Source organism: Grampus griseus (genome assembly GCF_964374135.1).
Source record: "Grampus griseus genome assembly, chromosome: 4".
Lineage (NCBI taxonomy): Eukaryota > Metazoa > Chordata > Mammalia > Artiodactyla > Delphinidae > Grampus > Grampus griseus.
The window spans coordinates 66,610,987-66,627,749 of NC_138997.1; positions in this window are offsets into that span (position 1 = coordinate 66,610,987).

Below are 16,763 nucleotides of genomic sequence, written 5' to 3' on the forward strand. Positions count from 1 at the left end.
GTCCTGTTAATGCTACCAGAAAGAAGGTCATTAAAGAGGCAAAGTAAATAGAATTCAAAACAGACATCGACCTCCAAACCCAGCTTCATTGCATCGAGTTGAAATTCCAGAGGAGTATAAAGTGACCAGACTCAGAGAACTATTTCTTATGCAAGATTCCAGTGCTCAAGATGACAAAAAAAAAATTATTTACCCAACTTCTAATAATATTCAATATTTAAGTGTCAGTACCACATTATTCAGTGATGACACCTTCAAGATGGCACCAACACAGTTCACTCATTTACTGTGCATAGTACAGTACTGGGTTATACTATGCCATTGACTTACGCACTAACAATGAAAAGGCAACAAGATATATGAAAATACTTGCATTCAATAAACTTGAACTGAAAATACTTGCATTCCTGGCATTTGCATGGGAAAGAAATCTTGAGAGTAACCCTTCGTTGTGCCTGATGCATTTCAAGATTGCAAATGTGAACATAGTTTGGTTACTCCTACCAAATGCACAAGTAAAAGTATACTTTTTTCACTTTTCACAATCACTTTGGTGAAAAATATCTTCTTTGCGTCTAACACACTAGAATATGACAATGGAGAGTCATACATAGTAAGTGTGCATCCATCCTGGGACTTCCATTTGTGCCTTTGGAAGATGTGAATGAAATTTGAGTACATTGCGGAGGATGCAGAAATTTTAGATGACCTAATGAATTATGCTGAGAGAGTGTATGTCTATGGAAAGCATGACAGAGACAAAACAAGATCAGAAGCTCCAAGATTTCCAGCAGAAACTTGAAGTCTTTATACATTAGTACTGAATGGTGATCACAGGATGAACAATGCAATGGAAGGCTGGCATAGCAAATTTCAAAAGCTTATGGTAGTGCATTATCCTTTAATTTGGAGATTTATTGAAGTGTTGAAAGATGAATAGTAAAGCAATGAACCAGGTTACCACCTGGTTCTAAAAGTTACCACCCAGGTTCTAAAGTCTCTGTCAGGCAACCCTATTGCCCCCACCACCACTCTCACCTGAAAAGCCCCTGGGCACAGTAAATGTACAATAAGTGCTAAAAGTCTGATTTAACAACCAAAAATAAACTATTTTTTTTTTTCGGTACGCGGGCCTCTCACTGCTGTGGCGCCTCCCGCTGCAGAGCACAGGCTCCGGACACACAGGCCCAGCGGCCATGGCTCACGGGCCCAGCCGCTCCGCGGCATGTGGGATCTTCCCGGAACGGGGCATGAACCCGTGTCCACTGAATCGGCAGGCGGACTCTCAACCACTGCGCCACCAGGGAAGCCCAAAATAAACTACTTTTATGCAATGGCTATATCTCTGTGCATTGTATTAACTTATACCAACCAGAGTAATGGTTGAATAAAAAAGTACCTTCATGTCCTTTAAATGTTGAACTACTATCCACACAGCTAGACTTTTGCACAGGCTAGTTCCTGCTCATAGGAAAATTCTCGCACTTCATAGAATTCCAGCATCAGCAACTTGATCTGCAAGCAAATTTGACCCTCTCAACCTGTCCAGATTATCAGCTTCACTTTAAAAACCTGTGCTCATCTGTACATTTAGATACGTTGTTATATCAATTTGAAAATATCTTTCCTCAATCATGAAAGCTGTCTGGAAAATAAATATTCAATGTCATTCTTTCAAGTCTCTCTGAAGACATTTCTATTTCGAACACTTTTCCGCGTCTCAGTTCCAGCCTTGAATTTGCTATCAATTGCATTCATAGGGCTTCAATCAGTGAAAGGAGGTCAAAGTCCAGATAGCACAATAAAGTGTTAATTCATAGTCACCAACATAAGATGTTTTAGTCTTATGTTAATATACACATCCTCCAGGAAAAATGACTTCAAGGCTGCTCTTTAGAACTAAAATCTCTTTGCATATCATACAGTGCCTTGTACACAGCATGACTGTAATGGAGAATTGTGAAACCAAATGAAATATTCTGTTTATGTTTGAAGTTCCATATTACAAATGCAGAGGGTTTCTACTAATCTCTGAAAAATTGTGTATTTTTTGAAGTTCGTTGAGTTAAAAATTAGTCATTAGAATCGACAAATATTTATAAGATTTTTTGTTTTGACTACAAAGAAAAAAATGTACCCACTTGACAATGATGGAATGCAAGGAATCGGGGCAAATGTACTTGCAATGCAGAGAAATAAATCCTAGGGATTCAAATAAATGACATAGGAGACAAGCAAAAAGCTTGAAAGCTGCTGGTTAGGTTTTGGTCACAGTAAAAAGAAAATCAGAATTCTTTTTGCCCTTTCCTTCTTTAGAGAACAAATATAAAAGATAAAGTTTGAACTAAAAAAATAACTCTCAGTCTAAGGGCCCACTTATAAAAAGCACTCTCCTTTCCAAATTTTACTCAAAATCATAGTCCTCTTTAGTCTCCTTTTTCCCTCTGAGCTCCATTAGACCACAATAAGCTTTCTTGTAGAAACCATGTTGTTGGTGACTTGAGTTCCTAAAATGAATTTCTATGAGCAGAGTTTTGAAACTATGTATCTATAATCAAAGTGGTTTTCACCAACCAATGCTATTAATAGTCACAGTTGAGGGCTTCCCTGGTGGTGCAGTGGTTAAGAATCTGCCTGCCAATGCAGGGCACATGGGTTCGAGCCCTGGTCTGGGAAGATCCCACATGCCACGGAGCAATGAAGCCCGTGCACCGCAACTACCGAACCTGAGTGCTAGAGCCATGAGCCACAACTACTGAGCCTGCCTGCCACAACTACTGAAGCCTGCGTGCTTAGAGCCCGTGCTCCGCAGTAAGAGAGGCCACCACAATGAGAAGCCTGCGCACAGCAATGAAGAGTAGCCCCCACTCACCACAACTAGAGAAAGCCTGCGCACAGCAAAGAAGACCCAACACAGCCAAAAATAAATAAATAAAATAAATTTATTTTTTAAAAAATGGTCATAGTTGAAAGCACACACTATTCAAACTACATTGGATAATACAACATTGCTCCAGCTGAAGTTGAAGGGCTTGATACCCTACTGGCTAGGTCCTCACAAAGCCCCAATCCCCAAGCCTCAATTCAGGGTAAGGGTTACAAATATATATGACTTTACTATGTGATTCATCACAGCTGTCTTTGTATGTGTTAGTACTGCTAGAAATTGAGTACTGAATTTTACAAATGACAATCTTGATACTAATATTTTTTCTTAAATTCTCTTGGCCATGATTTTTTTTTTTTGACTACTGCATATCATGGGTATATTTGTTTAGTATACTGTTCTCTGCTTTTTCTTTTAAACTTTGTGTGATTTTGTTTTGTATATCACTCTCATATACAAAAGATGGTGATATTAGCTGTCTTGTCCACAGTCCAGTTTATTAGAATCTGCTTACTTTCCCAAATTCTCTGAAATAGCCGACTGTACACATGAGATAAAATTTACCCACAAAATAGGTACAATGAGCTGTTATCTCATCTATGAAAAAATAAATTGAGATACAGAAATAAGGGAAAATGTTCCATGTGTGATATTGTGGCCAGTAAAGTAGAGGTTTACATATAGCTAGTTTTGACATTCAAATGTTCTACCTTCCCTAACATCACTTTTCTATCTTTTTCTTGGTCTTCTGGAATCCAAATGCATTAACTATTCTTAATTTTACATTCAGGTTTTTAATTCTTGTATCCAAATATGTCCTAGCTTATTAATAATAATGTGCTAGTTCATTAATAATAATTAAATGAACAGCTTATATTATTTGGCTCTGCTTAAAATTTATTTTAGTTTTTGTTTTAATCTAAGAAGCTTTGCCTTTTAATAGGGAATCTTCACCCATTTATATTGGTTGTTATAATACAAAATGTCTAATCATCATCTGCAATTTGAAGTCTCTGCCTAGATGGATAAAAATTAGCTAAATATGCACTTTAGGCATTACACTCTTCCAGTCTTACTAAGTAGTATCTAATATATAGAAATCAATATTTCTTCAAATTTTCTATATTGTACATATTGTAGTATTTCACTTCAGCCATAGATGGTATATAGATTATCATTTTTCCAATTGTATTATAATCTTTTTCCTTTTGAGATGCAAAATAATGATATACCATGTGCTAGATATAAAAGATTATTAAATTCAATTTATCTAGCTTATAATATTAGCTAATTTCCTCTTAGCTTTTCAGCTTCTGACATTTGATTGGATTTTGGTCTTTCTCTTTGTTATTATGTTACTACTGTGAGTTTTTTGAGTTTTTTATTATGATAATCAATATTTTGGGACTATTAAAGAAACAGTTTTGTGCCAGAAATAGACAAATATATTAAAAATTATTTTTCACATTAGGTTTCCTTTTCACGTTTTTGGAGTTTCTTTCCCACTGTTCATTTACCTTCAATAAAGTTTTTTTTCTACCAGATCTCCACATAAGCAATTATAAAAAGATGAATCGAGGACTTCTATGCTTGAGTGATAATAACCTCTATACTTGAGATACCTTTAGAACAAACAAACAAAACAAAACATATCAAACCAACCAACCAACCAAGAAAGAAATAGAGGATATGGAGGCATGATTCAGAGAGGCTACTTTACCTTGGCTCTAGCAAAGGACATAATTCTGAGGGACGAAAGAAGTCCTAATAGTCCTCAATTCGTTCAGCCCCGTCTTCAGATAAGAAAATTACACAGGAATTTGCAGTCAAAGTCCTAAGCAGCGTGCACTTGCCTGAAGTACTCACTTGCCTGGAGTATATTCTGGTTGATGAGACTTCTCAGAAAACCACAGGAGTAGTAAACAGATGGGCATGATTTAAAATGTTCCAGGACTGATCCTAGCCAGCAGTATCTCAACTATCATAACTAATTGCCTCTTGAATGTTCTCACATCTAATTGATTTTTGGTGGCATTGAGTTCTCGCCTTTTTTTGCATAACCATACACTCTGCAGTGCAATCATGAGAAAGGTGGGAAGGTACATTCTGAACAGAGAGAAAAGTATTTCTCAATTTGTTTTATATTCAGATACCTTATATCTATGCTTTCTACCAAGGCCACTTTTTGGTATGGCTAATGCTATCAAATAAGAAAGATGGAAAAGGATTAATTAATCAATATCTCCTAAGGGTTTTTAGCTAAAAGGCTAATGCAAAGGCCAAGCACTGTCATTATCACTATTTGGTCTGATTATGGCGATTATGTGACCTAGAAGAAAAATGTCAAAAGGGAGACATTCCCATTAATTTGAATTGTTAATATAACTGTTGACAGCAAAGAAAAGTTTGCAAGTCTGCATCAGATCCCCTAACAACAAAAATCCAGCTGTCTCGTATATTGATATATTTGATTAAGCTAATTTGTCACAGCCAGAATCATTATTGTCATTCAACACTAACATTAAATGTCTATTCACTCCAGCTCGAGAGCAATGTATATGAAGTATAGGGCTCAGGAGGATACGTGAAAGCATTTGTAGCTTTTCAGTGAGTGTACAAATAACAGTGGCCTGTATTTAAAACAACAGTCTTAGAAACCTTTAGTTTTTCACAAAAAAGGATACAATAGCATTAGTATAATACAGATTAAAGTAAGGTAATATCCACTAATGAACAGATAAATCTACAAATATATAAAGCTATATAGGAAAGAATCATTTTATTAAAAATACTCTAGACTGTCACTTAAAAATCTTCTTTAATCAGACAATTAAATATGGCCTATAGGGACTTCCCTGGTTGTCCAGGGGCCAAGACTCCGTGCTCCTAATGCAGGTGGCCCAGGTTCGATCCCTGGTCAGGGAACTAGATCCCACATGCCGCAGCTAAAGATTCCTGCATGCTGCAACTAAGAGATCCTACGTGCCGCAACTAAGACCCAGCACAGCCAAATAAATAAATAAATAAAAACATAAATATTTTTTTAAAATATATGGCCTTTAAGTTTTCTAAGAAGTAGTTTGAAAAAGTAATGCATCGAATACATTGATTTAAATGTTTATTATCTTGAATTATAATCTTTAAATATTTGGAACTACAGTATGTAGGTCTCAATTTATAACGTTGCACCAGTCCTGAGCTTGTAAGGAGCAGGTCTGTTTTTTTTAAATTTAGAATTGTCTGACTATTCTTACTTTCAAGCAAGATTGCAGTTTCACAGAGAGGGCTGGCTCTGAGTGTGCTCCCCTCCACCCACCTCCACTGCCTAAATCTCATGTCCTTTTCCCCTTGTTTATATTTACAACACCATTTTCAGAAGCTATTATATCCAAGCAGAGAGAGATAAATATATGTATAGAAGATTTCAATGATTTAATTAATAAGCACACAGTAATATGATATTATAATACAATTTGTACACAAACATATGTATTACTATATATAATAGTATATGTGATAGTATAAATATAAACCATTATAGTATTGATATATGTGCTTATACGTGTGTGTGTATATATATATATATATATGTGTGTGTGTGTATATATATATGTTGTGTGGGGGGGGACATTGCAAAACCAATAAATACAAAATAAAAATTAATTTTTAAGAATAAATAATGCATGCTGAAGCATCAAATAGACTATGTTCTTTTACCATAACTCACTGAAATTAGAAATCAATGGTAGAAAGATTAAAATGTTCTCATATTTAGAAATTAACAACCAAAAAGCCCACAAAACTAAAATCATATACCTAAATGTAAAACACAAAACTCTAAATCTTCTGGAAGATGAGACAAGAAAAGAAATCTAAATTACCTTGACTCTGGTGATGCAACCAGATACAACACAAAAAGCACAATCCATACAAGAAAAAAGATAGTTGGACTTTATAAAGATAAAAAACTACTCTGTGAAAGACACTGTTAAGAAAATAAAAAGACAAGCCACAGACTGGAAGAAAATATGTGCAAAAGACATATCTGAAAAGGACTTGATTTAAAAATATGCAAAGGACTCTCAAAATTCAACAGTAACAACACAATTGAAAAATAAGCAAAAGATCAGAACAGACATCTCACAAGAGAAGGTCTGATGACAAATCAGCATATGGAAAGACGCTGAACATCATGTCATTGGGGAACTGCAAGTTAAAACAACTATGAGATACTAATACATACCTAAAAGAATGGCTAAAATCGAAAACACTGACAACACAAAATGCTGATAAGGATATGGAAGCTCTCATTCATTGCTAGTGGGAATATGGAATTGTACAGCCACCTTAGAAGACAGTTTGCTGGTTTCTTACAAAGTTAAATATAATCTTACTATACAGTCCAGCAATTGTAGTCTTAGGTATTTAGCCAAATAAGTTGAAAACATAGGTCCACACAGAGACCTGCACATGAATGTTTATAGTAGCTTTATTCATAACTACCAAAACTTAGAAGTAGTCAAGATGTCCCTCAATAGATGGATGGATTAAAAATTGTTTTGCATCCTTAAAATGGAATATTATTCAGTGATAAAAGGAAATTAGCTATCAAGCCACAAAAAGACACGGAGGAAACTTAAATGCATATTTCTGCGTGAATGAAGACACGCTGAAAGGGTTACATACTGTATGATTTTAACTATATGATGCTGTAGAAAAGATAAAACAATGAAGACAGTACAAGGATCAGTGGTTGCCAAGAGCTGGGGGGTAGGAAGACAGTAGGAAGAAATAGGTGCAGCAGAGAGGATTTTTAGGCCAGTGAAACTATTCTGTATGATTCTGTAATAGTGGACATATGATATTATGCATTTGGCTAAATCCATATAGAACTGTACAATGCAAAGAGTAAACCCTAATGTAAACTATGACTTCAGTTAATAATAATGTCTCAATATCAGTTCTTCAATTATAACAAATACACCACCCCAATGCATGACAGTAATAATGAGGTAAACTGAAGGCAGAGAGATCATATGGGAATTCTCTGTACTTCTGTTTATTTTTTCTATAATTCTAAAACTGCTCTAAAAATCAAGTACATTAATTTTGAAAAACAGCGAGATTAAAGCAGAGGTCATAAATAACAAGGTATTTAGAACTATATCATTATGAACACATATGTCAAAGGCAATAGTTAAAAGAAAGATTTTAAAACAAACAAAAGTTACATTATTTGTAGACTGTATGTAAGATAGATGATATACTGATAGATAGATAAATAGATGATCAGTTAACAAGAATAAATAATCTAATCCTGACCTAATTTGACTCTAATGATAGATAGTAGGATATCTTCAACCCAGTGATATCACAAATAATGTCAAGATGAATGTCTTCATACATATTAGTTGGTAATTCTGCTCAGATTTTTAAATATATATATATACACACAGGAGTTGAATTTTTTGGTGATTACACAAACTTATTAAACTCATGCACATTTATATTTTTCATACAAATCTCTTTCTTCAATGAGACAAGTACCTCAGCACACTCTTACCTTCTATGCTCTGTTCTATGTCACCCTCACATTCTCCTCCTCCTACACTTCCATCCTGCTCTGTAACATTGCAAGCGATTTCACCTGTAGGAATATGGGCACTCCAGCTTGTACATACAAACTCCATTCACAATCCCTGCATATAACTGCCCATTGGCCACCCATCCAGTCTAGAGTTGTGTGCACGAGAAGCAGTTTGATTTTGGAGGACAAAGCCAGTGCAGCCCTGGAAGACAAGTGGCTCGAGGACATTTGGGCAGAAAGCTCTGGGGCCCTTGGTACCTGAAATATTGTCTAGAAGTAAGTGGGGGCTGAGCAGAGAGCACCTGGAAATGCTCTTAATGAGGATGTCCTCTTAAGTCCCCTAGACTCCTTGAACCTGAAGTGAGGGCACAGCCAGAGGAGGACCAGAGTGGGATGTTATAAAGCACAAAGACCCTCTTGCTTGGGTCTCCAAGTGTGGCTGACTAGAGTTCGAGATTTGTAAATGACCTCCAAGGCATCCGTTAATTAGAGGCAACAAATTAGAGGTCTATGCTGCAACATGAATGCATTTTGTATGATGCTGTGGTGTCAGAAGAGTACAGAAAAGAATGAGATTTATTGAAAAAAATATATAAATTTAAAACATATAAAAACACCACATTAAAAAAAACGTAACTGCCTAAGCATATGTTAAACCTATTAGTGTGGGTACCTATTAAGGTGGAGGAAATGGAGTACAGGCTGAGATGAAGGGAAGAACAAATAAATACAGTATGCCCTAAAATGAGGAACATATTTGATTCTACTCTTTACTTTTGTGTTAATAAAATAATAGGAGAAAGAAAAAAAATTAATAAATAAATACTAGAACCATTTGCTTGCATCTCTTGCATAAGCCTCACCCTTCTTACCTTTGCTTTTGGGTCAGCCAGCTCTCTTTGTGTGAAATATGATTCTCCATCCTAGCCTTTGTCTGTGGCTACCCTGCTCACAGTTTAAGCCAAGACCAAGTCTCCATTCATATTCTGTCTCTTTCAGAAGTCTTACTCAGGCAATTCTGACTCACCCTGATAATGTCCTTTCACGACACAAATTCACTGATCCCTCCATTTGTTCACTGATCTCTCCATTTGTTCATTCAACAAATACTTATTGAGACCTAACCATGCTCAAATCAATGTACCGGTATTCACGGAGAAGAGGTAAGTAACAAGTCCCATGGCTTAATGAGCTCACAGTCTAGAGAGAAACTCAGACAAGTACAATAAATAAAGATTGAGTTTAACATAGGGTAATATGAGTGCTGAAGTATATTGTGGCTATTAACCCTGTTCTCTAATAGTAGGTTAAAATTTTACATAAACGGTATAATAGTTAATATTAAATATTAATAATAGTATTAGACCATGTCAGTTACACTAACATTCACCAATATAACACCAATACTATAAATGGCAATATTAATAATAATATACCATGTTATTAATAATAAATTTAACCAAATAAATCTTTATGCAAAAACTGCTAGAAGTCATTGTTTATATCAACCACTCCTCTGAAATCTTCACATCATTGCTCTTTCCATTATTGCAAATAATCAGAAGTTGACTATGAATTAGCCACCAAAATTCACTGAGTAATCTCTAGTGGTGATTTATACTGTTGTCAGAAATATGCAAGGAATAAATATGCCTATAATTTTGTTTCTACAACTTGCAAATATATTTCAATATTTATGGTTCAAAGTTTGCTGATTACTTACAAAGTAGGTGACAGCAATCTTAGGAAATATAAATCCCTAGTCTCTCAAGGGCAGAATCAAAGCTGCATTACCAGTAATCTCCAACCAGCCCATTTTTTCCCAGTTTGCAAAAGGAGCCCAAAATTTATCAGTACTCCTGCATTAATGAGACAATTGCAAGTATAAAATGATAAATAGTAAAGTGTATATTTTAGGCAAGTGTTAGTAAGCATTCAGTGACCAATTTGGCTAGATACTTCTATGCTTCCATTCTTTTTTAAGAACTAATTTTAGTAGAGTAGAGTAAACATTTCCTGATATATCCTGTAGTGATTGCCTCTGACCTACTATTTGGCTCTTCATTTAAGTAACATTTCATTTATTTTACTAATATATTCTTCGCCACATGTGTTTCTGGGGTAGCTATTAGTTTCTTATTAGTTTCAGCCTCATTTTCTCTCAATAATAATGTAAGTATGGATTCTTAATTCCAAGTGAATTTCATTCTCCATCCTGTTCTGGATATGAAGAAATGGAAAGTGCATGCAGCATTTTGTATACCTGAGTTTGCTTCAATAGATTTCAGGTATCTGTGTGTGACTTCTCCAACAGCTCCTGTTATTCCACTTTCCCTCACTCATTAAACAAACCAGGGCCAACTTCCTGGGCATGAGACCTGTGCAGTTACACAGGTTCCCATGCTTAGAAGGGCCTTGCACTTGGTTTAATACTCTGCTATTGCCATCTTGAAACTGTTAATAATTTTTGAAGAAGGATCCCTGAATTTTCATTTTGCACTGGGCCACCCAAATTAGGTAGTCTGTCTAATATTTTTAGACTGTATCAAATAAGTATAGAAGAATAACAGAAGGATAAATACAAATGTTAACAGTAGTTATCTTTAGATCATGGTTTAAGAATGATTTTAAGGGACTTCTCTGGAGGTCCAGTGATTAAGACTCCACGTCCCCACTGCAGGGGGTACAGGTTCTGTGATTGGGAAACTAAGATCCTGCATGTTGCATGGTGTGACCAAAAACATGAAAAAAGAATGATGTTAATTTTCTTTTCATCTTGCATGTTCTAATTTTCCTGAGTTTTAGAGATAAGGAAGTTTAAAAGTGTCAGAAATCCCTTGGAATGCAACAAGTAGAACTTATGAGATAGTCCTTTTGAGCTAAAGAATCTTGATCTGCAATAGACAAGATATATACCTTTTGGTATAACACTACATATGTGGTATTTTTTATTGAAGTATTGTTAAACTACAATGTTGTGTTAGTTTCAAGTATACAGCAAAGTGATTCAGTTTTATAGATATATATAGATATACATATATATATATTCTTTTTAAGATTCTTTTCCACTGTATGTTATTATAAGACACTGAGTATAGTTCCCTGTGCCACACAGTGGGCCCTTGTTATTTACCTATTTTATATCTATTAGTATGTATATGTTAATCTCAAACTCTTAATTTATCTCCACACACACTCCCCCTCCCCCGCCACTGTCCCTTTCGTAACCATAAGTTTGTTTTCTATGTCTGTGAGTCTATGCCTGTTTTGTAAATAAGTTCATTTGTATCTTTTTTTTTTTTTTAGATTTCACATATAAGTGATATCATATGATATCTGTCTTTGTCTGACTTACTTCACTTAGTATGATCATCTCTAGGTCCATTCAGGTTGCTGCAAATGGCATTATTTCACTCTTTTTTATGGCTGAGTAACATTCCATTGTGTGTAGCCATTCATCTATACATTCATCTGTCGATGGTCACTTAGGTTGCTTCCATGTCTTGGCTATTGTAAACAGTGCTGCTATGAACATTGGGGTGCATGTATCTTTTCGAATTATGGTTTTCTCTGGATATATGCCCAGAATTGGGATTGCTGGATCATATGGTAGCTCTATTTATAGTTTTTTAAGGAACCTCCATACTATTCTCCTCAGTGGCTGCACCAATCTACATTCCCACCAATAGTGTAGGAGGGTTCTCTTTTCTCCACACCCTCTCCAGCATTTATTTATAGACTTTTTAATGATGGCCATTCTGACTGGAGTGAGGTAATACCTTATTGTAGTCTTGATTTGCATTTCTCTAATAATTAGCAATGCTGGGCATCTTTTCATGTGCCTGTTGGCCATCTGTATATCTTCTTTGGAGAAACGTCTATTTAGGTCTTCTGCCCGTTTTTTTAACTGGATTTTTGAAAGATATTTTTATTTATAAGGGTACAGATGATTTTACACTAATAGTAGAACTTCACAGAAAATGAAATACCGTATAATGGACCCAGAAAAAAATTCATAAAAGTCTTGAGTTCTCATAACATTACTGGGTCACTGCATACAATTTCATTATATTCTATTTTCCCTGAACACCCTCTGGGTTTTTTTGTATTTGTCCCTATTTAACACACCCTTGTTCATGAGTTTTTTTAAAAACTTAATTCTAAAAACTAGAAGAGGGCTTCCCTGGTGGCACAGTGGTTGAGAGTCCACCTGCCGATGCAGGGGACACGGGTTCATGCCCGGTCCGGGAAGATCCCACATGCTGCGGAGTGGCTAGGCCGGTAAGCCACGGCCGCTGGGCCTGCACGTCCGGAGCCTGTGCTCCGCAATGGGAGAGGCCACAGCAGTGAGAGACCCACGTACCGCAAAAAAAAAACTAGAAGAAAATTAACAAGAAAGAACTTTTACAATTTTTTGGAGAATCGTATAGCATCAAGGTTTGAGTGTGCAGCAAACAAAGTTGGTTTGCAACAGCTGACAGATTTCATTTTCATTGCCATTTTACAATAACTGTATTTTTCCTCCAGAGGGATAAGATTCAGCTAGTAATTACTTAAAAAGAAAGTAAATAAAAAGAAGAAAGAAATCTTTTTATTCTGTTCCTTTCTTTGTCTATTCAAACTGTTAATAGTCTTTCAAGGGTGAATATGCTGGACATTGTTTTTACTCATTTTCATTTTTCTATATGAATTGAAAGTAATGTATCTTAAAGCCAGGATTTAAAAAAATAAATAAACAGTGTGAGAGCAAATTTGTTATACTCCCTTCAATCTTTCTGTGGCACACTCTGTAAAAGACAGAACTCTAAGGGGAAATGTATATAACTTTACATTCGGTTTCTAGAAATAGTCACCAATCAGGATATTTAGACAAATTGCTTTGCCATTCTTGGGATTACAAGAAAGGAATTAGAAAGTCAACATAATTTGGTGTTTAATAGTGTAGCCACTGGGGTCAGACTGTTGAGGTCAAATTCATAGTTGTGTGACTTTGGGCAAATAACTTAACCCTTTTTCTGAGCTTTATTCTCCTCAGTTGTAAGATGGGAATGATAATAGAATTAAGTGAATTCTAATACATGTAAGAAAGAATAATTCTTGGTACACTGTGAAGTTTTTCACAAGTGAGCAATTATTATTTTGTACTTTTTTTTCATTTAAAAATCACTCTATTCACTAAATTATACAAAATCATCTCCTGAAAAAGAAACTTCAGGAGAAAAGATATACGAATGTTTATGTCACTGATATTAGGGCAAAAGGATCATAATATCCTAAAGTATTGCGATGTGGAAAACTCACATTCAACTTTTTATTACTGAAGTAGTCCCTAAGTAAATAAAAATGTATAATAATAATGTTTTCATGTTTATCCTTGTGCAGCATTTATTTATCCCCTTTTTTCCTGGAAGTTGCTACTTCCAGGACTTATATGAAGTGTATTTATCTGAATAGTGTAATGGGAGAATGTAATTGATAACATCATATAATTCTCTGATGTCCCTCCAGGACTGAAGGACTATTTTCTTAGCTCCTGTGAGCACTGCTGGTAATACACTCTCAGCTATCTTCCCTCTTCTCTGACTCCTTGGGCTGATGGTAGTAGACCGGCCTAAGGCCAGGTCCCTTCTTAGGGCAAGTGCATTAAATGACTGATGGACACAATGAGGGTTTAAAGACTTAGCTCCCTTGCCTCTAAACAGACAACTTTAGGTGACCTTCTAGCTTTAGCACTTCCTATGGATTGACTGAAGCATTTACTTGAGACAGCAACTCAGACCAACTTGTCCCTTGACCCATTCCTACTGCTTTCTCTTCCACAGGAATTGATCCTAAGAGCGGTCTCTAATAAATTCCTGATCACTAATCTCTGTCTCAAATTCTACATCTCAAGGAATGTGATCTCTGATATAAGGTGAAGCAATTCTGAATGGTACCCAATGTAATACCAAGAGAATGGCCACTGAGCTTCAGTGGAGTAGAGGGGAAGGATCTGAAACAAAAAGAGGCCCAAGTCCTAAAAGGTGAGGACATTAGACAGATCGTTTGCACAAAATTGGATGGAGTTTACATGTGTTTTATCTGTCTATGTTGTGAGGAAAAACCCAAGAGACTTGTACTTGGCAGTGATGAGTATTGGAGAGGGTTTCAATAAAAAGTCATGCTTTTAAAAAGAATTAGCAGGTAACGTAAGAAAATGGAGTAGTGGAAAACTAGAAGAATGCTACCCAGTCTCTTAGATTTTGGAAGAATGATAAAACCTTAGTAGTTTTATCTTAGACAACTCAGGCTTCTATAACAAGTTACCATAGACTGGGTGGCTTAAACAATAGACATTTATTTCTTACAGTTCTGGAGGTTGCAAGGAATGAGATTAGAGGGTCCTCAGGCCCTGTGTCTGGGGAGAGCCTACTTCCTGGTTTACAGAGGGCCTCCTTCTTGATCTGTCCTCACATGGCATAGAGGGCTAAAGTTTCTTCCAATTCTTATAGTGACATTAATCCTGTCTTGGGGGCTCCACCCTCATGGCCTCATCTAAGCCCAATTAGCCCCCAAAACACCCACCTTCAAATAGCATCCCATTGGAGATCAGGGCTCCAACATATAAATTTTCAAGGGGACACAAGCATTCAGTCTATAGCAGGTGTGGAGAATAAAAGTAAACCTTACCTTATCTGAGGAAAGGTAGTTTTCAGTTCAGACAAAGAAATGGGGTAAATATTCGTTTTAAAAGTAAAGAATGTAGGAATATTTATTGGCAATATAACAGGTATTTTAAAGAAAGGCAATGGGAAAAGTTTAGAAAAAAATAATATAAAAAAGAGTAAGTCATCTAGTAAAATAGCTGGATTGGGCTGACTAAGAAAAAATAAATATGCAGGTAGGGGTATCTACGAATGAAAATTATTGTGTGGCTTTTAAAGTCGGTGGATCTTACAAATGAAGGAAGAAATTTGACTCATATACAAGGACAGTGTGAATAAAACAAGGTATCCTAATGGATCCACTTACGTAGAGGATTTATACCTAAATGTTTTAAAACCAAGAATTTTAAAACATGTGCTAGGTTGCAGTAACTGAATACCTCATCAACATGATTCAAACATAAAAGCCATTTAGTTAGTTTACATAATTAGAGCAATGACTTAATGCTGTTATAAGAACCTGAACTCTTGCTACATTTTGGCTTAACCTTTACCTACAATTTACTCTAGCTACAATATCACATTTTTTTTCCATGAGCGCTGTCTGGTGGACAATAGGGGGTTGCAATAGGTCTTGGAGCTCTCTATCCCAGATATTCCCTAGTAGACCTCTTATATCCCATCCTCCAGAAGCAGATCAAGAGTGAAACTGGAAAAGTGGGTATCTGGCAGATAATAGAAAGTAGCAGTTGTTGAGTTAGCCAACAAGTTATTGTCTGCACACTATCCAGGGATGCTTTCAAATCACAATCTCTAAAGAGGCAATGGCTATCACCATTCATATTTTGTCTGGAGAATCAGAGTACAGATAGGTTAGAAGAGTGAGTCTTGGATACCATGCGAGTTATCTAGGCTAAAGATAAAATAAACAAAATCACCTACTTTTTTTTGGTATGATCATCACTATTTATATAGACATTATTACAACAAATAAATCCAAATATCTGAAAGCTACATAAAATTCTGAGCAGAAAACAAAGCAATCCTTTGTCTAGTGAAAGGAGAGCAGAATCAGGCTCTAAGTTTAAAAACTCATTTTTGGCTTTACCATCTACTTGGAGTGTGTCAATAATTAGCATTTAACCTCTGTGAAACCTAGTTTTCCTTGTTATATGGAGATAAAAATAATAGCAGTTTACCTGAGAGGTTTGTTTCAAAGAGTAGTAAGATATTATCTTTTAAAGGCTTTGTGCTACTTAAAGAACAGTCCTACTGGATTTTTTCTTCTTTTCTTTATCCCTGGAGTTTTCTCATTCTATAAGTGTGTGTAGACTTTCTTAGAAAAAATAATTTTAACCTAAGTGTGAATCCAAAAGTGAGTCTTTGTGGTTATGTTTTTTTGTCTCAAAACATGTACATTGGGTGTAGACATCTGTCACAGGGAGATACAAACTATGCTACTTACCAGAAAGATTACTGCCAAAATACAGTTCAGATTTTTAAATTACCAAGAAGCATTTATTTATTTTCAAAATTGGCAGCCCCAACTACTAATGTAAAAAGTGTTCAAATGTAAATAAATGACTCATTTTTGCATGAGGTTTTTTTTTTTTTTTTTTGCATCAGAAATGCCCCAGAAGCATAT